Source organism: Sturnus vulgaris, chromosome 4, assembly GCF_052056855.1.
Source record: "Sturnus vulgaris isolate bStuVul1 chromosome 4, bStuVul1.hap1, whole genome shotgun sequence".
Classification (NCBI taxonomy): Eukaryota; Metazoa; Chordata; class Aves; order Passeriformes; family Sturnidae; genus Sturnus; species Sturnus vulgaris.
Window position 1 is genome coordinate 28,701,381 of NC_142246.1, and position 24,581 is coordinate 28,725,961.

Genomic DNA, 24,581 nt, shown 5'->3' on the forward strand with positions numbered 1-24,581 from the left:
CTGCTTCATCTCATTTGGGTTTATTTTAAGACTTGGAAGAATGAGTAAAAGGGAAAAATAATTAGCAGGCTACACCCAAACCACATAGTGTTGTGATTCTCAAGTGGAAACTAGTGGCAAGTGACTAATAAGCCCTGTAGAGAGAGTTATGCTCTTTTATTACATATTCTCTGAAAACACTGTGCCAGCTTCCCACTACAGAGGGCTCAGAGTGGTGCAGAGTAGGCATTCAATGCCACCTCGCTTTCAATATGTCTCATAGCCTCAGAAATACATAGACAGTTTGCCCAGGGGGCCTGTAATGGTCAACGTTGTGTTCTAGGTGCAATTTTACTCCATGTTTACAACCCTGAGAATAATTCTCGTCATTATGTCAATAATTCCCCCATGATATTGAGTTCACCCAAAAATCCTACAGTATTGGAATGCATTTGTTAGCAGAATAAGAAAGAAAGAACTTTGATTTTTAATAATTACAGATTTTTATTTCAGTCCCAATGTACTTTTATATTTCAAACCATTTGACTCTTCATCTTTGAGATAAATGTAATAAGATTAACCCAGATTTTTATCCCAGCTATTTTAATTTCCATGTACACCATATGCAGTGTTGGATTTGGTCGTGTTCCAGACTCATAATTGCCTTACAGCAGGACCCTCTTTGAGAGTGCTGTGGGATCTAACCTTGAAATACGTCCCTAATAAGACAGTAATGTTTTATACTTTTCCCAAAATTTAGCTACTTGGTCAGGCTTTCTCTTTTTTTAATGGCAGTTTTACCTCTGCACAGCTCGTGGTACTACTGAGGCCACCTCATTATCCCCATAACCCAGTTGGTGTGGTGGAATTTGAGCACATAGCATCCTCCTGTCTGTAACAACTTTGAAAACAGTCTTATGTCTCAATATTTAAGTGGTTAACTTAATATTTCTTGCCTATTTAAAAAAAGAAAAGTTTAAAATTAAGAGGCTATAGGGATTTGTATGAGATTTCCTTTAATATATCAAATAATTCTTACTTCTAGCATTATCCACGAAAGACAAGAAATGTGAAACATAAGCTCTGTCCTCTGTGGGCAGATTGCCTCTGGCAGCTAAAACTGAAGGAATGGACTTCGTTACCCTACATCTCCAAACAGCAATAGTTGCAAAAGTCACAATATTGCCTTAAGGTTATTTCTTATCTTACCAAATGCCTTGAGGGGACAGTCAATCTTTGTTCTCTCACACACATTGAAATACAGCTCACATTCATTTTTTAAGGGAAAGAGAGGTAAGAATTTTTTATATTTTTAAAATTCTTTAGAATTTTTTTAGAGTAAATGGGAATAGCTGGTGCCTGGGTATGGGCAGTCACAGAAGATGTCAAATATAACACAAATATTTTATGTTTTTCTATAAACTGTGCAGTATATGAAATTCCAAAGTTAAAGCAATGAAGAAATATATCTATATTTATATTATATTTTTATTTATATTGTTTATATAAAAAGCAAATGCTCTGGCCTAAGACAGAAGAGAGCCAAGAGATGATGTGTTATCATTTTAACAGCATCTAAGGTGGTCAAGGGCTTTGCAATGGAAAGCAAACCAAACCAGTGCCTATGCTTTGCAGTTTTATAGTCTATAGGTCAATGTTTCCAAACATCTTTGCTAAAATCATCCCAGTCCAACACCACTGTCATGCCTGAATGTCATTCTTGTATGACAAATATAAAACATGCCAGTGATCTCATGATTTGCATTACACATTTAGTCATTTTGATTTAATATCAGGATCAAGGTGGAGAGAGACAGCTAGAGAGAAGTAAAAAAGGTAGAAATGCACAGTAAGAAGGACCTTCAAGGATAGTGTAGTCAACAAACTTCCTTAAAACTTGAGCTTTTCATCCTAGGAAGAGTGGGGGAAATGCCTTTAAAGTCAATACTATATCAGTTTCTATATAAGTAAATGTCATTAGGAAGAAACAATTCAATTGAGAGTCAACAGAAGGTTGTGGGCACGCTTGAAATGTTCCTGGATCATCTCTAGCTAACTCTGAGAGAAGTGAGAAATCAAACAATAAGCCAGACTGAAAAAAATTAAAGGGTAATTTACCTTCTGAAAATGCAGAGAGAACAAGAAATACAGAGAAAGCTGTTTTATTAGAAATTTAATCACTTCTCAAGATGAAGTGTGCTGACTGTTGTGCCAGCATATGGCCCAAGAAGGGAAAAGTATCTAACATATCCTGTTGTCTGCTTGGGATGTAACTCTTTCATCTGTTCAGACATCCAAAAAAATTTCTTCCAAGTACTTTTTTCCTGCTTCCTTTTGTGGTCTGCTTGAATGAAGAAATATCTTCTGAGATGTAATTCAAGCTTTCAAAATGTTTTAAGTCCCAGTTCAGAAGAACCCAGGCATAAAACATCTTCTTTTATAGCAGAAAGAACCTGCCACCTTGACAGCTAAGGCATCCTTGTTCTTTCTGAGCTGGAGGGCTGACAGGAGCCAAGGAGAAACCACCTTTGATGAAAGCTTTATCCTGCCTTTGCCTTTGTGACTTCCACTGTGTTGTGTGACTTCCACTCTGTCATGAAGTAATCATAAGGAATACTGCCTCCCACAGAAGTAACATCCTGCACCTAGAGATAACTGCTCCTGTCTTTCTGCTTCCCCTGGATTCACATCTGTGTGAGTACAGGGATGCAGATTTGAGGTGAGCCTAGACTGAGGTCCAAGATGGGTCCAAGACACTGCAAATCATCAGGACTTTGCCAGTCCTGCTCCACCTGGAGCTGGATTGGTACTGCTTCTGGAAGCACACCAGAAAGAGCCCCTGTCTCCAGGATCAACATGGGGACAGGAAAAGGAAGAGCACATCATCAGAAATATCATTCTGTATATATATCACCAGTCTTTCTCATTTAATTTTCTAGTAAGTCCCATATTTCTAGCCTTATCTTTATTTGCATTCTATTTTGCAGAGCTCATCTTGGTCATGAGTAGAGCATGCAGGCACAAATGAGAGTACTTTTTGTGATAAAGGCTGGAGTAAATCTGGAGCTATGCATAGCACTGTGTGATTTATTTAATGTTTATCCAAATCACAGAAGTTTGCATAGTGACAGCCATTATGCAATTCTCATTTAAACTGGAAGAGCTAGTGTGCCCTGATACTTTTCAAGTAATGTCTGTCTTCCTTCATGATCCTGCTGTAAGGAATGTCATCAGCATTTCTTTTGCATGGCTGTTTCCACCTAGGGTAACAGCCTGTATGAGTAAATACAGGTCCTAATCTTATAAAAAAGGTCATTACCTGTTAGAAGAACATAATGAAGATGATCAGTAAGTTTCACAGATGACTGTTCCTGCTAATTGTAATTCCTAGAAAAGGAAAATATGATAGTACCTATGAATTGTATAAGCTGTGCTATACTGATGGTTCAGGATTTTTATGCTCCTTTTAATCTTCTATTCTACAAATATCCCTTCAAATAAGAAAAAAAAAAAAAAAGATAATGTTTTCCAAAAGACAGAAATGCTATTACTAAGAGCATGGCTCTTCTGACAAGTGCCAACTGACATTGCCAATGATTATAGCTGCATACATAAAATATAAAAGCATCTTGCAAAGAGTGTGATGTTCAAATTCTGTTATGAATTTTAATCATTGAAAAATATAGTAGATGACTGTGCAAAAATAGTTACTTCTATTTGTCTATGTACATTACAGCCTTGTGAATTTTGAGAGACAGTGGTTATGTCAATATCTAAGTGTCAGTGCAACCAACCATGTTCTTCAATTAATTCTGGTTTATTTTGGTGATGAATATTGAAAATGCATAATCCAATGCATCTATTGTGACAAAAAACCCAATTTGACTACATATGTACCTAGCACTGAGGCAGGCAATTCTGCTGTGGATCCAGCCTCATTTTCAGTTTGGGGAAGATGTTTGTTGCATACAAACTTGACTGCATTTTTAATGACATAGCAATCCATTTGGATCAATTAGTTATTTTTTGTTTACATTTCCATTAGGTAAAGTTGTTTCCCTTTTTGGCGTTACCTACCACAGTTACAGAACCTATGCAGGATTTATGCTGCACATGTTTCCAGGAATGACAAATCTAACATATTCAGAGATATTTTTCTCCACAAACCACATTTTCTCCACATTTTTTTAAGCGGCTACTTCTTACTGAGTATGAGGTCCAAACTTAGCCTCTTTCTGCCACCAGCATTTATGATGTTTCATGTTTTGAATGGAATTTGTATTAACTATTACTTTACTTTGGTTTGTGCTGATTTGAGTTTAGAAAGAGTGTATGGACTGTGAAAGGATATATTGCTTTTTTAATACCTCTAGGAAAAGTGGTGGGGGAGGTAGTTGGGTAGAATGCCACGGAAGGACATAATCTTGCAAAAGAAATTACCTCCAGTGACATTACACCAATAAGAATGTTTGCCTGCAATTTTCAGTCCTCTCTGAATCGTTTAAAGAAAGGAAAACACTACAACTTTCATTTTCTTGCTGTGACACAACCTTTACAAAATTTTTCAAACTGCAGTGAGGTTTTTAAAATATTTTATCTATTTGGGGGTGTAAATTTAATTCAAGTGGTGCAGCTGACACAGGTTAGAAGGCAGAAACTGCAGATTTTATATTTAATAAAATTAAAACAACATCTGATTATTCACTCCTGGCAAGCATCTTCAGAGTCTTCAAAAAAAGGAATTGCTGGAAGGAAAGGAGATAAGAAACTGAGTGGGAATGACTCAGGCACTATTGCTTGGACAGCTGAAACTGGCAATAAATGCTGACCGTGGATGAAGTCTACATGCACAGGAAAAAAATAGCACATTGAAAGTGTAAGCAAACAGTATCCACTTTAAAGAGTCTTGTTATATATGATATTAAAAACTTTGGTGAAAGGAAAATGAATGTGAAATTAAATAGTGGTAGGGGTTTGACTTGTTTATTTGTTTTCACTTGAATCGTTTTCAGTCCAAGGAAGTACAGTAAGTGATGGCGTGAACTACCACTCTTTGGGAGTGGTATAGTTTCTATTTTCATTTGTACAAACACTCTAGTAAATGGCTATGTGATGGTTTCATATATTATTGTTTAAATATTGATCAATATTACAGAGGTTTAGGTGTGCTGAAAGACAAAAAAAATCATTCCAGCTTTCAGTAGAATTGCCAAAATCAAGCATTATCTTGACAAAGACATTCTAGATCCCTGGACTTGAAACTGGATTTCAGAGGAGCGTAAAGATCACACAGCCACGTTCCATAAATCTCACCCTTTCAGTTTGATTAACTTTCATACTTTGTTCAGCTTCAAAGGCATTTAATCAGGTATGATTTGAATACTGTACCTAGATTTTCCAAGATAAAATAAATATCTAGTTCTACTTTTACTGTGATCTAGGATCTACTTGCACTTACTCAAAAGGCAGCAGGATCACACCCAATAACAATTCCCTGACAAGCAAGGACAAAGACTAAAATTAAGTTTCATTCCATCATGTTTTACTCACATGTAGTGGGGATGGAGTTAATTTTTTTATAGCAGTCACTGTGCTCCTGTGATTTTGATTTGTGACTAAAATGCTGGTGTTCACACACTGATGTTGGAGCTGTTGCTGAACAGGACTTGCCCAGTGTCAAGGCTTTCTCAGTTTTTCACTCTGCCCCCCACAACCAGGAGGCTGGGAGCAGGAGGCTGGGAGTGGACACAACCAAAACAGCTGTCCTGAGATGACAAGGAGTTGTTCTATGCCATAAACCATCATATGCATAATTAGAAGTGGTGAGGCAGATTCTCCAAGGTGGATGCTGCCCAGAGACTAATGGGCACTGGTCTGCCTCGAAGAGGAGCTGAGTGATTGCCTTTGTATTGCTAAGGTTCTTTTACGACTTCCCTTCATTTATTAACCTGTTTTTATCTCAACCCACTTATCAAGTGAATTTTTCTCAGTTTTGCTCTTCCAGTTCTTCTTTCCACCCACCCCATGCTTCCTAAGATGGACTTTTGATCACACACCTTTGCTTCTTTGTCAGTGACTGCATCATTGTTTTTCTGTGTGTGACATGCTACAGTGCTGTACAATGCCAACTGCGCCAAGAAAATTATTACTCATAACTTCCAAATTCAAGGTGGTTTCTAATTTTATGCTAGAAACATCAATGATAATGTCTGGGCAAAGGTTATAAGATTTTAGTTTTAGAATTTAATTGTCAAAATGGCCCAAATACCTCCCCTAAATTCTGCCTCTGATGGTTTTCTAGTAACTGAAACTTGCCCAAGTATAAATGCAGTCATTTGCTCAAATGGAAATGTGCTTCAAAAATTAATTCCATAGTCCATACCATAATATTCTTCCTATTTTTTGCTTGTACTCTACATTATTTTGCTTTAAATTTGATGAGTGTTGTGGAAATATCCAAATCTATACAGGGCTTAAAATTCAACCAGCCTTTAGCACTTTATTTTCACATATTTTGCATTGTTTCAGACGAACAAAACAAAGCCACCTTTAATAATGTATGCTATACATCTCAGATACACTTGTATTTCTAAATTCGTACAGTATATATGTACACCTACATATCAGTTTCAAAATTACTGTTGAATCAATGCAATATTTTAAAAGGTGTGATTAAAAAAACATAGCAGCTCAAGGCATTTCTGTTCAAGTTGCTTTCCACTAAAGGTGTTGTTTGATGTCATTCATCTTCACCAAGCTGTGTTTCCTTTGGGCTTCTATTACTATACCTGCTATGTCAGTCCCATTGTAGCAATGACAGTGATTTATCAAGCACATTAAATCTGCAGAAACTCTAGCTAGAAAAGCTAGTTTTTCAAAAATTAAATCTCAGATGTGTCACATTTAACCTGCCCTGAACTCCTGAAACAACTCTGTGCTCCTTTTAAATGAAATCAAATTTGATTTTATTAGCAAACCTTTTGCCTCAGTGTAACATAAAACATCAGCTGCTGAAGTTAGATGTCTCGCAGAAGCTTAAGAATTATTTACACAAGGAAAGCAAACTTATCCCAAAGAGTCTGTCCCTCTTAAGCTTATCTTTCCCTTTACTCTCTGATATGTCACTGTCTCCTACAATTTTCTCTCAACATAAAATTGCCTGGCTGTCTCCTAAGATGATTTCTGCCATTTGCCTCACTGGGCACAGTGTGCCAGCCTGTGCAGGCTAGCTTGTGTTACTTTGTCAAAGCAATTCCTGATTTCGAATATCTATTAGATCATCCCGAAGTCTTCCCTTTCTCTGTGAGCACTAACGTTGACACATCTAAGAGAGCACAGGGAGGAACATAAAAGACTACAAGAAGATGCTAAAGGAAAGATGAAAAGAGCAGAGCACATTTAGCTTTGTCAGATACAAATGATTAGATGTAAGATGACAGATACAAGTGTAAGGAGTTAGGAGAATTTTTCAGGTTGGTCAGAGGAAATAATCAACATTCATGGAATAACTGTATATGATGGATGTTTTTATAATGGTATATATAATGATGTCAAGTGTTTTCTGAACACACTAGGAAAGAAAATTTTCTATTTTGAAGAGCTTGAAAAGCAATCTAGACATTTTCAGGAGTGGGGGCAAGAGTGAATAACCAGCACGTATAGGCTTCCTTCTACTGTATTTTGTGGGGAGTATATGTCCTACTGAAAGTCTTTTGTCTCTCCTAACCCTGTCTGTCTGCAATAGATTAAGTAAGAGCAATGAAGAGAAACACAACTAAATGAATATTGACTGAACCAGATATACATAGAAGTGCATTTTCAGGGGAATAATTCACATTTTCTTTCCCATACTGACAGATAAGTGTAAGAGATCCTCACTAGCTTCTTTTTTAGAGTTCTTTGGGGGGAGAGTTGATTTCTCCTTTGAAGGAAAGATATTAAGGTTATAATAACCTATCTACCTTTTAAAATTATTATAACATTTTCCAGCACTAGAATCTCTAAACTACAGAGAGTAGCATAAAAGCTTTGTGCTGACTTGATACACATGGATGAGTTTCAGCATCTAATAATAAAAGATGTATTTACTATATCTCTGGTGTAGCTTTGAAACCTAAAGTCACTTTATCCTACTCATAAGTAATCTCACTCAGTGCCAAATCTCCATTTTATTTCAGTCAATTGAAAAACTCCTGTTACCTGCAATATAATAATGCAGACCCAATAGATACAGCCTTTAGATAAGTTATCATCCACTCCTGTTAGGCATGGCTATCACTTTCAGTGTAAAATTGTATGCCAGTGGGCTGAACAACCAGTCGAGGAAGATGAATAATGTTCTCACCAGTCCCAGAGTTTCAGTCCCTGTCCTCAGGGCTTACTGTTATTGATTTATAAAACAAAATATTTCAAACAAAAAATCCAGCCAGAAATAGCCAGAAAATTTTCAGCTTCATCCCAAGTACTTCTGCCCTTCAGGCAGGGTCGATAAGGTGAAAATTCTGGCTATTACCACCTTGCCTTAATAATTCTGCAACAGTTTATATGTTACCTTCTCTGCTTGTAGGGGATCAGGAAATTCTTTAATTTCTCTGGAATACTTTTCACAAGGGTGCAATTATTACTAATTTCATATGGAACATAAAAAACATATGATGAGATATGGAAGGTATAGTCGTGCTTTTAATCTTGTGTTATTTATTGTTCATTTAAAACCACTGAATTGCTGTTTATAGTTATCTTGAGGAAATAGTGAGAATATTCAGCTGCTGGGTTTTTTCACTGTACCAGCTCAACATCTTGGGAACAGTCTTGCATTTTTAGTTTTAAATCCATTCTCTGCAACTCTTCTATTAACATTGGAAGGTGGTGATGAAAAGCAAAATACTATTATTAACTCTTTCATGAACATATTTTCCCCAAACTCTGATATAAGTAGGGCCCAGATTGGAAATGAAGGTGAGAAACCAGGCTAAAGAACCACTATTTTACAAGCTCCAGTGGAAAAATGCAGCATGATGCAACATCCCTGGTTCAGTTGAATTTCCCAATAATCCTATGCTTCTTACTTTTATTTTACAACTAGATAGCATTACATAAACACACATTTTAGAGCAGGCAGGCTCAGAGATCTCCTGAAGAGCAGGAGGTTTCCACCTTCATTAACCTGCCTCACATTTGGGAATAATGCCTGGCGTTTCAGGAGACTTAAAGGACACAGTAAGTTTGCATGAAGATCTAATTCCATATTTTTTTCATTCACTGAGTAAAGTTTGTTTAATTAGATGAGAGCTGTACTCCCAGGTTCACGACATGAGGACATTTAGGAATTGGAATGGCCCGTTCACCACTTCACTTTCTTGTGCAGTTTTCCAATTGCATATTGGGATTAATTAATGTCTTACTCAACATATAATTTATGGCTATTTTTCTAATTCTCCCATTATACTAACCTATTAATGCATAAACTATCCAGATTAATTGATTTTTTTTTACACAAAAAACAAAGAGAAAAATAAAATGGAGCGAAAATTAAACCAGCAAAATCGTGGTTATTATAGTTAATTAATTAACTTTACCCATGAAGAGTGCCTTTTCTACCAGTATAATTCTCTCATGTTTGCAGTCTCTGCCACAAACTTCATTTTAATTTGGGAAAGAAGCAGATCTGACTGACAGGAGCAGAACTAAGTTTGGATGAATCTTCCTTCTGATAACAAACCCCAAACCTCCTTGAACTCTGCCTCTATACATGATTTGATTGGGTCAGCCTGTCCCACTATCTCCTCAAGTACAGCAATCAGACAGTTGTCAGCCAGGAAAAGGTTATGTAGCAAGAGCAATGTAAATTTCATAGCACAGAGTAACTGCTAAAACTTTTCTACTTAAGTGTAAGCAGCAGGGAGTTTGGCAGTGAGAATGCAACAGCCACACACACTTTGTGCTCCCTGAAGAAAAGGTTCCTCGGGGTTGTGTGAGGACTGACATGAGTAGCTTCGAATATGAATACATTTCCTCATCTCCTGGGTATCAGTGAGAGGAAATGTCTTGATCAGAATGAACATTACTCTTTCATATTTTAAACTTGGTTTATGCATAAGTTTTAGTCTATTTAAAAAGCGGTTGCAGAAAATGACAAAAAGCAGTTAATAAGATCAGATACAGAAATTGTGAATGAGTCTTCACCTACAAAATAAGGTGTTTTCTCAAAAGTATGTAACAAGCTTTTAATCTCCAGATACCAATGCCAAGTGCAGAGCTGAACCATCTCCTTTGGACTAAGTGTGGAGTGAATTGGTTTGTAATGAAGCCAGCAAAAAGTTGGCAAAGTTGACATTAATTATATGGAAGGGACTCAAGCATCATGTTGAATTGAGATAGGCACTGTGATTTGGTGTCAAGAGACAGTCTGAGAATTTCTGTGAATTTTTGGTATTCTTTGTTAGACAAGTGTTCATCGGCCTTGTATGCACTTCAGAGAGAACTACCTCTCTTTTTTTTTTATTAATTGATCTTTTCTTCCTCATGCTGAATGCATTTAGTTATACTGTAATACTGCTTGATTTCATCCTCACATTTTCATTTTTTACTAAGAACCTTAATAAAAAATTTCAGAACATTGAGTCCCAAATTTATCTTATAGAAACTTCACTAAAATCTCTTATACAATAAACTCCCATCATGTTTTGTGAGTTCTTCATGCATCTTACAATCTCTCTGTTCTCTCTTCACCATCAATTATTTCTGTTAAGTCAAATGAATTTACTTATGGAAAAATCAAAGGCAGTTATTAAATTAGAGTGGCATGCTATTTGTTAGAACTATTTTGCATTGTCTTCAATTTTTAATTTATATCCAGGTTGCATTATATTCTTCAAGCTTTTTAAAAGTTTTTCATAATTCTTTGTGAGGGAATGCATGATGGGGAATCCCCAGGACATTTTCCCCTGCATTAATACAGCTTCTCTCTGCCTTTGCTTTTCTCTATGACTCTGACCATCCTCAAATGAATAGACGAGGGAAGGAGGGAAGGAGGGAGGGAGGGAGGGAGGGAGGGAAGGAAGGAAGGAAGGAAGGAAGGAAGGAAGGAAGGAAGGAAGGAAGGAAGGAAGGAAGGAAGGAAGGAAGGAAGGAAGGAAGGAAGGAAGGAAGGAAGGAAGGAAGGAAGGAAGGAAGGAAGGAAGGAAGGAAGGAAGGAAGGAAGGAAGGAAGGAAGGAAGGAAGGAAGGAAGGAAGGAAGGAAGGAAGGAAGGAAGGAAGGAAGGAAGGAAGGAAGGAAGGAAGGAAGGAAGGAAGGAAGGAAGGAAGGAAGGAAGGAAGGAAGGAAGGAAGGAAGGAAGGAAGGAAGGAAGGAAGGAAAATATTAAGACATCCCCATAATCTTGTACTAACTTTTCTAGGCTAGGATTATCAAACCTTCTCATCTGGCATATGCTTTGCAGCAGTAAACTCCATCTCCATGTCCATGTGTGTATGTCTGAATGGCTAACAGTGTCTGTAACAAACACTGGAGTTAAATATTAACTCAGCTTAGGAACCATGCACTAGTCTTCTCTCACATATCATTATTTAGTTGACTGCATGTTCTATCCTAAAGACCAAGCTTGTTTTAATAGTTCTCTGTGTTCTTCACTTCTAGTCTGACATACTTTGCTGATCATCCCTCCATTTCCCCCTCTTTCAGGTGCTATATATATCTGTCCCAAGGAGTTCATGCTGTAAGTGTAGGGTTTTTTCCTCCAAGGATTGCTCTGTCTTTTTCTGAGATTTAGATCCTGAGTATTTATAGTACCTTCCACTGAAATTAATACTTGGCTTCTGTCACACTTCTGTCCCTCAGCAGTTTGCTTTGTCTTCCCCAACTTGTTTCTTTTTCAGGTTTTTTTCTTTTTCTTTGTTGCGCTTTTCTTTCCCCCAAGTCTGCCATTTGAAAATTAGGTACTTTATTATTTCCCATTTAATTTACAATCTTGCAGCTCTAGTTATTTTTAACATCATGAGTATTTTAAGTATTTACTGAAATGAAGTTTAAAATATTTCCTCTTCTGCATGTCAATATTTTGCATTACTCTCTCAACTGCCATGTCGAGGATTAAACAATTCTGTGAATATTTGCTTCATTAATTTCTTAGTCTATATCTAGTAATGGGAGATTCTCATAGACATATTACTACAGGAGTTATTTTTTTTCCTGCTAGAAATACCATGAAGCTCTCTCTGTTTATCTACCTGACCCAAGACTTCCCAGTGTCATGCTTGTAATTCATCTTTTATCATGTGTCCCAACATGCCTTTGACTCCAAAAGATTGTGCTTTATGCCCCTCATTTCCCTCTTATTGCCTAAAGTCTTTCATATCCTTAAAATAGAATCACCTTTTGTCTCTACTTCTGTCAGTTCTGAGCAAAGCAAATCTTTTCATACCTGTGTCACTTCCATGGCTGCTCTTCTAACATGCTTCTGCTACCTGGAGAATGTTATTTCTCAGACCCTGCACTAAGAGTTCTTGTTTTTCAGCTTTGCCACTGAGACTGCTGCCAATCAATAATATGTAGCATTTCAATTGCTTTCTACTGACCAGAAACTAATTTCCTCAGATGGATTAATCTTTCACTATCAGTTTCAGCTAACTGGCCACAGCTCTCATCTGTATGAGTACCTTCTGCTTACTATCCATTCTCCTGACCACAGATAATCTCTTATCCTTATCTTGCCTCATCTGTCTGATTTATTTTTCCTTGTATATTAAAACTACAGAAAGATGTGTAGAAAGGTTAATAAAACAGAATATTAACCCTCAGAAGGAGAAGTAAATATTTTTACTTAGTTTAAAAATTCATCACAAAATTTGCTTTTTAACACCATGGATTTCATCAAATTTGAGGGAAAGGAAGAAATGCTATGTAGTCGTAAACTTTACTTTTGTCTCAAAAAATATGCATTAATACAAAATGATAAACTTTAGAAAGTGTTGTTGATCCTCATCACCCCATTTCATTCTGTGTTCAGTCATCGGGAATTGAATCTGAGCACACTGACAACTAAAGAAGGCTATTTTCTTTCCTTCAAGCATTATGGTGGAAACTATTTTCATTTAAACTCCTTTCTGAAATGAATGTATACCAGGCATCTGTAGAACATATGAAAGTGGGCTGGTACTGAGATATCTAAGAGGGTATTTACAAGACTATAAATTACTAAAATACCATCACTTATTGAAATACCCCTTGTAAGCATTTTATTCTGATTTACTGCTGAGGTGCAGTAAATGTGTCCTATTTGTCCATTGCAAGTATAGGATAAAATGAACTAATTTATATAATCTGAAGACTGTTTAAAAATAAAGAAATAGTTTGAAATTTCATTTAAACCAATGTCCTTCAAGTTTCTGTTAAGGACTATGAAGTGATGGATGGCTATAGTTTGCTTAGAGTAATAACCCAACAGTTTTAGAGCCAAGTCGTACAAGACAATAAAATTTTGTTTTTCTAGTGATGTTGCTTAACCCTTAACTGTTTTGATGTAATTTACAATGGTTTAGTTCTAGTATTTTTAATTCCCCCTTTTCTTGTTTGCTATAAAATTAAAGTGACATTGAATTACTATTGGTTAAAGGAGATAAATGGGTCAAGATCTGCATTAATCAGTCATTCAGATACTCCAAAACACTTCTTAACATATGCCTATTGATTTTCATTACCTAAATCTTATTTTAAAGATGTTTTTCACCTTTCGATACAATATTTGGTTGTTTTAAAACAAAAAGCCATTTTAAAACAAAAAAGATTCTTACAGTATGGCAGACATACTACAAGTACTTATCTGGAAGAATCTACGGCTATGGCTCAGACTCTTCCAAGTTAAGATTTTGCACAGAGTTTTGCAGAGAAGAACGTTTCATTGTTCCTCCCAACCCTCTATGTTATAAAGGCACTACAAAGACCACAGAGAAACCTCTCTCTTCTTGTGAAGTAGATTCAATCCACCACTGCAAGGCTCTGATGGTGACAGTGTGCTGTTTGACCTCTGCCTGCGCTCCCCCTTTCAGGAGAGAAAGCCTCTGGCACTGTCAGCATTGCCAGCAGCTCTCCACAGCTGCATCTGCTCTGCTCACATCTGCTCTGCCCAGGGCACCTCCACACCAGCAGCTGCCAGGAGCTTCTCCCTTCACAGCTCTGTCAGCAACACCGGCCTTTCCTCTTCTCCTTGCAACATCTTCACCCCAGATATCACACAATCACAGAATGTGCCGAGCTGCAAGGGACCCACAAGAATCACCAAGTCCAAATCCTGGTCCTGCACAGGACATCCCCAAGAGTCACACCCTGTGCCTGCAGCATTGTCCAAACACTTCTCAAGCTCAGGCAGGCTCGGTGCTGTGACCACTTCCTTGTGGACCCTGTTCCAGTGCCCAGCCACCCTCTGGGTGAAGAACTGTTCTATAATATCTGATATAACCCTCCCCTGACACAGCCTCAGCCACTCCTTCACATTGGTAAGTTTTGGCACAACATTAGGCAACACAGCTGCTGTGCTTTCACGTGGCTTGATGCTAAGCATGACATCCAGTGACTTCAGGTTGCGAATTACTTTATATATTTGAGAGGGGAAGTGGAAGAAAAATGAGTATTTGTGCAGAAACAGGAAAATCCTGCCTTGAGAGTTTCAGTCCAAGGCTGAAAAAAAAAAGCAGGACAAAGTAAATAACAGGTATCTGAAAATCTATCTCACTGGGATGATAATTGTAAATTGACTATGGGTCCTTGTTCCTACAGTATTAACACATAGGAAATTACATTAAATAATAATGGTTTTTCTAAAACGATAAAGTTCATTTCATGCTACAGTACGTTAATACAGTAGCACACTGCATTAATATTTTAATTCAATTTTATAGAATTCTTTTATTGCAGAGATTTATAGAGGTACATAGCTTGGCTTTGCTAAGCTTTGTAGAAGCCTCTTCATTAGTTTCAATTTACATGGATATATGTCTCTTGTGGTGCACTTTAGTTTGTGACTTCAAAGCTACAAATAGCACCTGTGTTCCCTTCAAAACATAAATTACATGCACAAAATTAGATCCAAAGGATTTATATCAGTACATAGCCAAACTCCTATATACCAGCCTCTGTTTAATGCTGAAGATGTTTGAAAATTCCAGACACATCAGGTGCCAATACTAATTTTCACTAAGTCTCCCAAAATCAGTTTTATAATAAGCCCTAAAGCCCTGACAGATAATGCTGAACAGCCGGATATGTTGCTCACACACAAACTCTGCCACATGCCCTCAGTAAAGGTATTTCTCTTTCCTCAGAGGTCATGCCTTGGTAAGCTCACTCAGGTTCACATGAAGGGAATGCCTTTAGTTCACAGTTCATGGTTAAGAGCACCATCCAGGCTGGGGAAGATGAAGGAAGCCCAAAAGGAGGCCAAATGTTCAAGGGAACAAATTGTCAAATTAAAAATGTAAACACTGAGAGCATGGCCTCAGCTTACCTGCAATTTTCCAGTCAGCCTCTGCTTACTGCTATTTGCTGAATCACTATCAAAAGAATAAAGATTTATCTTAATAACATTCCACCTACACTTCTGGACTATTGCTTTAGACCAAAAAATACTTGCCTGTTATGGAAATATTTGAGCATGTACATGGTGGGGGTTTGGAGAGGAGAGAAAGATGGAAAGGAAATATGGCATATGCTATCTGGGATTTTTTGTCATTCAAAAATACTAGGTGTAACCTTTAGGAACACACAATGCAGTCCTGTGATACCTCATTGCTGCACCAGTGTGTGTGAAAGTCCTCATCAGCAGCTAATCCTGGAATTTAGTGCAGATTCATTTCTCTCCTGGCTCTATAGGATGAGTTAAATTACTTGTCTGAAACAGGATTTTTAAAGAACTACTCTCTTTGGTGGTGTGAGAGGCAGAGAGACACACATGCACTCTTGAGATCTTCAGTGCCTGAGGGCATTTCCTATTTCTTGTAGCAGTGAACTTATCTCTGCTCCTTCAGAGGGCAAAAAACAAGATGAAATAACTTCTACTTTATCACCAGCCTCGGAATGTTTCTGTGTTACCCTTTCCTGTCAACCAGCAAGGACTGCATTCTCCTTAGTAATCCCAGGTGATTAAATACTGATTTCTCTTAGACTTGAGAAAGCTGCTTTCGAGTTAGGAGTATTAAAAGCTAATCATAAGGAATAGTCCTACATGAGAAATCTTCAGTAATTTTTTGTCCTCATTATCAGTGGGATAATCAACTGAATTATAGAATCAGCTTTTTTCCAGACAATGAGCTCTCTGAGGTAAACAAAACAAGGCAAAGGCTGTTCACCTTCCTCAGTGATTCCTCTGGGCCACCTGAATTGCATTTATAGTCCTAATTTTCCAAGAAGTCAGCACTCTCTCAAGTAACCTAAATGGCCTGGCCACAATTTTCAGAATTGGTGGGATCTATTAGTTCCCTGCATTTCCAGCTGTGCAGGGTGAGCTTTCTAATCCTGATCAAGAGAATCCAGGCAGAGTATGCATCTAGGTCACACAGAAAACATGCATTTGTGCTGGTATATCCATATATTTTTCAAAGCTGTTAACCACTGTAAAATTCAAGGTCTTCCTGTACCTTGGCGAAGCAGGTTAGTATATTCAACACTATTCTACAAATAAGTCCTTTAAAAATTTTGCCATTCTAATTCTCTGGGGATTCACTTCCCAAAACAATTTCAGAGAACGTGTCCCACATCTGTGAGTGACTGAGGTATATTTAACACATTGGTTCCCACTGAAAATGAGAGGTATGTTGGTGTATGAATTCCTTACGAGCTTTTGTAATATGTATCCTAAATAACTTGCTAGAGGTCACAAAGGAATTATTTCTTAGTGAAATTAGGAATGTCTCTTTTATTTCCAGCCATTACATCTGGTATTCTTGACACCTCCACAACTCTCAGCAGTTCTAACATTCCTCAGAAAACTGTATTTCTATTGACACTTTAGTAAAAACCGCATCTGTTTTCTGATGTAGCTGTATTTCAGCACAACTCAAATCTATTTTGCAGAGAACCTAAACTTTAATGAAGGTTAGGGTTTAACCTTTGTTAAGACAGAGAAATTTTTTTTAATGAATGCAGTGTTTGGAACAGTTGAGTACTGCACAGCAGAGAGAAATCACTTATGTTCTTCTGTCTTCATTTTAGCAGACATAATGATCTCTGGTTATGGCTTGGAAGACCCTCATGCAACTGACCACTCCCTCCATGCACTTAAATATATTCTATTTCTTTTATCCTGTGATATGCTGGCTATTTATGAGATTGTTTAGGATATGTAGATTGTTTAGGATAGGCATATGCAATAAGCATGTGTTTTTGAATAATTCCAGAGTTATATCATTCTAAGGCTGTGTATGAGCCCAAAGAGAATCATAGACCTCAAATTTTTGGAGAGCTGGTAGAAGGGAGGTGAGTTAGATGTACAGCTCTAACTCCCAGGGAATCTAGGAAGAGTCTGTTGAAGTTTTGAACTGCAGTGAGCTTTTTGAACTGCAGTGAATTTAGAGTCAATCAAAATTCTAGACAAGCTCTAATACTGATGGGATTGGCACAGTTCAGTTAAAACCATACAGTAGGAAAGATCATTTGGATTATAAATTATTTTTATTAACTGAGATGAAGATATATCTAATGCTCTTAGAGAAGTTCCAGATTAAATGGCAGTTGAGTGACCAGGCAATCAAGCAGCCCATAGCATCCCCAGGGTCTGAGGCAGTAGATGTCTGATGTGCAGCAATTCTTGGGTTTTTTTGAGGCCATGGTATGTTTATGACACTGCAAGGTAACACACCCACACTTGCCCTTCAGAAAACCTGCACACCCGACAACATGTCATCAGTTTCATGCAGGGAGTACGTGTCATGATGTCCCTACTATCCTGTTTGTGCTTTTTTAGGTTGCCTGAGTGTGGTGAATCAGGAGAAACGAAATCGCACTTACAGAGGAGACGTCATGCTGGGCAGAAATACTGGCTGTGGCCCTGGAGGAAAAGGCAGATTCTGGGTGGGTGTCTCAGTAAAAAAGACAACCTGCTTTTTTCATATGCTTTATTCTGTTTTGCAGACAGACCTTCTGCTACATTTCGTGGAAACTGGCTTTATTCACAGCACATTTTAAATAGTTGTCTTCTTTCACAGTAAATGATGAAGTTCTTCATTTAACTGAATGCCAGAATTTTGTGCTACCATGTTTGTTGGATTTCCTAACCAACTGCATAATTTGATTAATATCTATAATGAAAATGAAGCTACCAATGCAGCTTTTTAACAGAATTTAAGTAGAACCAAATCCTGCTTTCCCAAACTATCTCAACTGGGTAGGTATTTTGCACTTTTCAGAATAATACTCCCTCAAATCATCCCCAAGAGAGACAGACTAAATTCTGGCCAATGCTGCTACTCCTCAGAGTTCAACAACAACAGCAACAACAACAACAATAATAATAATAGTAATAATATTATCTTAGAGCTTTCTTGTTATCTGAGAAATAAATGTTTCAACATTTAGTTTTAAAAGTTTAAGAGAGATCAGAGCTGAAGACAGTCCAAGTGACAGTTCAAGTCACAATCAGATTCTTTTATCACATTTAGTTTTCCTGATATGGTAATGAATTTCCTTGTGGACTTTTTTATTTTTTTAATTTGGCTGGAGTTTTTTGTGGCACTGGGACCAATTTTCATTTTATCTTCATTTCTATGCCATTTGTAATTTGTTTCTTTGTTTGCCCTAGGACTATGTGCATAAAACTAATCTGATCTCCAAGTTACCCAAGAGCCCAACATCTCACTGGAATGTGAAGAAAGCAGCAAGAAAAAACTCAGCAAGAAGTTATTACAGAAAAAAACCCAGTTGGGCTCAGGTGCCTTTCAGATGTAAGAGCTCTTTGAAGAGTGTGAGGAGAGGTTGTTCCTAGCAGGGCAGCCTTAAATGTCTGGCTCTCCTCAAGGCTCTTGGTGTTAGCCTTTTTGTACATGTACAAGAACTCATCCCCACACAAAGACATCTAAGTTTTTAAGGCCTGCTGACTGGTAGACAGTAGAATTTCACAGGAGACCAGGTTCATTTTAAACTAGGAAGCTCTCATTTTTCACTGCATAAAAGTCAAGTGCTAGTTTTCCTTTGCTGGATATCAGCCAGCAGTGAAAAATAGCTCTTAAGATTTATTTTAAAACAGGACTAGATGATAAGTGCAGAGTCAAAATGACTGTGGAAAAACAGTACTTTTGACTCAGGGAATATAATAAGTCTGTTTGACCATCAGCATGTCATCTGATTTATGAGAGCCCAGAAGTCACAACTGCAGAGGGCAACTAAAATATTTTATGTGACTGATAATGACCACACATTCACCTCCTGAGGTAGAAATGTCTCCTTTGTATTCATTAGATCAAAACTAACTCTTTCCCACAGCATTGTCCTTTCACCACTGCAGTCTTTATATCCTAAAGGAAAAGGACACCTTGTTTTTTTTAAAACAAAAAGTTTTATGTTTGTAAACATGCCAACCCATACAAGAAAATTGACATCAATCTTTTTCATTACAAAAGGCATGTTTATCTTTCAGTATTGTTTGATTGTGTACTAGTATCTGGTGACTGGTATCTGGTGGCCTCAGCTCTACCAGAAGACAACAGAACACTTGCATATTCTGCTTACTTAATTTCTGCATGAGTCACAAAAGTAAGAAAAAACTGATGCTCAAAATCAGTGTCTGCAGTATTCCATTCATACTGCATTCCTTTCCATCAGATGGAAAAGAACACTTTGCATTTAGCTGTTACTATGTCTCAGTTAAAAAGATTAAAATCTACAAATAATAACATAAAAAAATTTGCCAAAACAGACAGAGGCTGCTTGTCTTCATATACATGGGTTTACCTCCCATATGTAATAGGTCTCATATGTACATCCCCAAATAATTATGATTCAACATTTGTACCTAAAATCCAGCTTCTGGTGTGCATTATTTCTCATGGAGTTTATGTCTACAAGGTCTGCTAAGACCACGGCAAAGAAACTCTCCTGGTTTTCTGCAAACCTCACTCTGGAACTTGTTCATGATATCCAAATACCCCAGACAACAGCACATGGCCATTGGATCTCCTTCACCCCCATTTTTATAAGGCACTGCGAGGTTCCATATTCTTGCTTTCCCCTTTTGACCATTATTTCCTGCAACATTCAACCATCCTTGCCTTCACTGCTTTCTACAATATTGCTGAACTCACACACTGAATGTTCTGGAATGTTACCCTTCAAAAGCACCGTGTTTCTAGGTGATATTCCAGGAAAGTAAAATCACTTTGGGATTTTGAAATTTTATGCTGCATTTGAATCACATCTCAACCTCTTATTTACAATTGTTATGTGCAGTGAGATTGCCAGGTAGAGCTGAAGGACACATGGCCCCTTGTGTTTCACATCTGAAAGTGACTGCATGTTAGCTGCATTTCCTCTTATTCAGCAGGAGGATAGAGACATTCTTCTTCACTTAATATGTGTGCAATATACAGCGTACTGGCATAAGTGACTAAAGCTTACAAAAAACCCCCATCCTTTTAGAAAAATATACCAAACCATTTATAAAGCTTGAGAGCATCCTTTGGCTGAAAAAAAAAAAAGAAAAAAAGAAAAAACACCAGGAGATAATGAAAACTTCAAAATGTTTGATTCTTCCATTTCAAATAAAAATGTTTCAATTTCTTCCCTAAAGATTAATTCCCTTCCACAATTTATTTTGATTTAATTGAAACATAAGGACAGAAAACAGAATGAAAATTTCATATTTGGTCAAATAATATATTTGCTCAAGAAGAAATTATTTGAGTGTTTTTTTCAGTGTGTTATTTAATTTAATAGCAATTATAAAGGAATTTACTCCAGGTCATCTCAGAAAAATATCTGCCATTTGTGTTTGTGCAACAATGAAAATAGTTTATATAGTTAGTTTCAATTTACTTCCCAGAACACTGATTTGGATTGCAGCTTGGACTGTGGATTTACTTGATATATACTTAGTTTTATGTTAATTATCTAGATGAATACTTCTTGTAAACCCTCAAACATTATTATGTAAAAATTGAGATTTTATCATTATTGTTAAACTTCCATTATAATAGCAAATAAAATTTAATTGCTGGGCTAGAACACACACTTTCAAATTCATGAAGGTTTTAAAGCAATCTGCCTTTCTGTAATCATCCTTCTCCCTTCTCAGCCTCTGTCCACTCTTTGCAAACACGGTTCAGGTGGCTAATCCTGAACTGTTGAACTGATGAAGGACTTCATAACCTTTCCTCTCAGGGCAGTTTAGACTCATCCAGGATGTGCTCCCACACAGAAGTTCATCTGAAGTCAGTATATTGGGATGTGGCAGACTGGTATAACATTAAGTAATAATTAAGAGAAAAAAAAAGGAAAGGTCACCTGAAAGCTTTGTGTTCATACTGTGCAGACTGACCCCATCTTTTCTGAGCCTATTATGAGCAGAACAGGTCCTTACTGAGACCTGGCTTTCTCTAGTTTGCAGTGTCAGGCCATTTTCTCAGTTCTGAACTCAGAGATAATCATGCATCCAGCCAGAAAAGGCAGCTCCTACCGATCGGCTACCCCCTGCCTACAGGCATTGCTACAATTCCACCATAGTCTGTTCACTCCAGGTGCTTGCATTATTGGTGTCAGATATGAGGTATTTTCTCACAATTCTTCTCTTTGTTAAGTTAATTTTATGTTATGATGAGACTAATATTATATACAGACAGATAAAAAAATAATTTTAAATATATATGCATACAGGTGATCAATCAGTTTGGGTTTCCTGGTTTTACCAAACTCAGCGATAAGAACCCTTGACAAAAACATTTGCTGACATGCTAAAGCCTGTAATCTCTTAGGGTGAGGGAAACTTTTCAGAACTGAAACCTTCTTTGAAAGAAGTCTCAAGAGAGATCTGGAAGATCACAGAAGAGAAGGAATACCACAGAATTTGTATTTTTTTATAAACTCATCTAATATAAATGTAAATCAAAGAAAGGCAGTCATTAATAAGAGTAAGTCTACTTAGAGTAACCAAATATAGAATAGAGAAATCAAATGTAAAAAGAGACCACCTAACTATACACAGTAAATATTATAAATATATACTTTAAATGCCCTTCCTCCTTCATTCATAGTCCAAGATTGGTGCTTTAATGATGTTTCAGATAGTAAGGTCTCTTGTAGAATTGTGTAGCATGCGTTTTTTTAAAACATGTAAAAGTTGTTAGTGAGACAGATACATCAATAAAGTGAGTCTGTTTTAATATAACTTCTGTTGAATTCATAAAAATAGATCAATAAGTGTTTCATTTATTTTTGTGATAGGCCATATGAGCAGGGTTTTGTTAATACATTGCCTGGGTTGGCAAAAATCACATTCAGTAATATTGAATAATTTCATTGATAAACTACTATTTTCAAAACTCTGTGGAAAGGTCACAAAAGTTTACCTTTGTTTTCTAAATCTCTTGCAAAAGAAAAAATCTATACTGCAAGCAATTGTTTTTTAAACAAAAAGTCCTTCTTAAAACAGAGTTAGGAAAAAAGGTCTAGGCTTTATTTTCACATCTTCTAAAAGGTTTCATACCTTCAAAAATATCTTAACCCTTCCAATACCTCATAATCTTGCTGATATTTTTCAGAATTTCTTTGTATTCATCTGATCTGTAAAAGTGGCAGAACATCAGAAATTAATAAATATTTTGCCGTCAAGGACGATCTATTGTTCTTCACCTTGCAGAATGTAACCATAGTAATTCATACACTCCAAAGCCCCCTGCTTAAACAAGGAAAGCAAACAGTAATAATCCTGAGATATGATTGATCAGGAGTTCTAAAATAAGTGATAGCTACGTGAAGGAAAATATCTTCTGCATCTGCTTATGTAAAAAAAATTGAATTGAATGTTTAACAACACAAACACCTTCGAGATACCTTGGATGTCAGTTTTCAGCTGTTGTGCTAGAGAGCTAAAACTGGATCCTTGTCTATTGTAAGACTTTCTTAAAATAGCCCAGTTAGGTTATAGGTCCATAAAAAAACCCAACTAACTCAATGGGGAGAATAAGGATGGCAATATTATTGGAAATACGTTCTCAAGTAATTATTGGAAATATGTTCTCAGGTAGTATATTGCTATTACTAATTAATTAATTAATTAGAGGTAATATATTATTATCCTAAATTTGCAGTCCAGAAACTGACACAATGAATTGATACTAAAAATGTACTTAGTGCCCTTCAGTTCAAGTTACTTCTATTTCCTGAAGCCCAGTAATGCAGTACCTGGCATGTGAATGATCAGCAATATTCATAGCCACTGACAAGAAACTTTGAGTAATATTTAATTGCCTCGTAGGCAACCTCTCCCTATTTCCTGATTTGGATTTCAAATTTGAAATGGGAAGGTCAGCGCTGAAATTCCATCAAACTGCCCTTTTTTTGGGAGAGGTTGAGCTACTGACACTCCCACTATGAAAGCTCTAACTGCATCATAACTTGTAGGAAAAAATAAAACACCATGCTGTTTCTTCAAATAAAATTAAACCAATTTTATTAAACACAACTCAATGCTGACAGAATTTTATATTCATGAATATTGGATGAACAGCTTTTAAGGATGTTCAGAGACACAATTTCTAAATATATTAATTTAAAAAATAGATTTCTATTACATCAAGCAGAGATTATATGAAATAAGCATGCTCACCTACACAATATATTAGACAAATGCTTGAGCTATGTAATCAAAATGGTTTAAGCCTACAGATATGTTTGTTCTTTACTTAACCTGGTCTTTAATCCAAAATCAGATTATTACTAGTCATTCAGGTACCTTGTGTTCACAGTTTTTTCCAGCACCCTTCTGTATATGAATTCCCATCTGGAAGACTCATTTGGTTGTGCCATTTTCTGTTTGGTTGTGCCTTTGAACAAGTTGTGCCTGCAGTCTGGTGGCTGACTGAGAATGGCTATCTGGACTTCTAGGTCACCAGAGCTTGATAAGTTTTGCACTAAATACATAAAGCTGGGATGATATGGAATCTGTCCATAAAAGTCATCAATGTGTCTCCATCAATAGAGGGTCACCATCCTTTCAAACAAAAGCATCTTGCAAGGCTGAGATGGCTGAAGGGTTCTACAACAAAGTATCTTCCTTCAGTTCCTCTGTAAGACACTGGGATTTACATTCAAAATTTTACAACACTGGAAATTCCTCATGAGTGTGAAAAATTATCTAATACTCTTAAACAAACCCCCAGACAGTGACGTTTTAAAATGAGAAATAAGAACTGGCTTTGAGGGTGAAACAGCAAGACTATAAAATCCAGTTTTAAAGAAAGATTTTCATGACCATGCCATGGAGTATGCAGAAGAGATCAAAAAAAATTCCAGGTGCTAATCCCACCAAGGAAGGCTTGGTGGGATGCAAAAATAGAGTGAGTTTTCCACCCAGCTTATCTGTAGCTGCTCTCTAAAGGTAATTTCTCCCTTCAGGGGCAATGTC

General features: G+C 36.9%; 1 long non-coding RNA gene across 1 annotated transcript in view; it reads left to right on the forward strand.

Annotated features, from left to right (window-relative positions):
* LOC148223926 (uncharacterized) overlaps positions 1-19,487 on the forward strand; it is a 28,073-nt gene extending 8,586 nt beyond the window's left edge. The window contains exons 2-3 of the long non-coding RNA XR_015803095.1: positions 17,934-18,040; positions 18,768-19,487. This is a non-coding gene — a long non-coding RNA (uncharacterized LOC148223926). The remainder of the gene's footprint in view (positions 1-17,933; positions 18,041-18,767) is intronic.
* Positions 19,488-24,581: the final 5,094 nt, after the last annotated feature.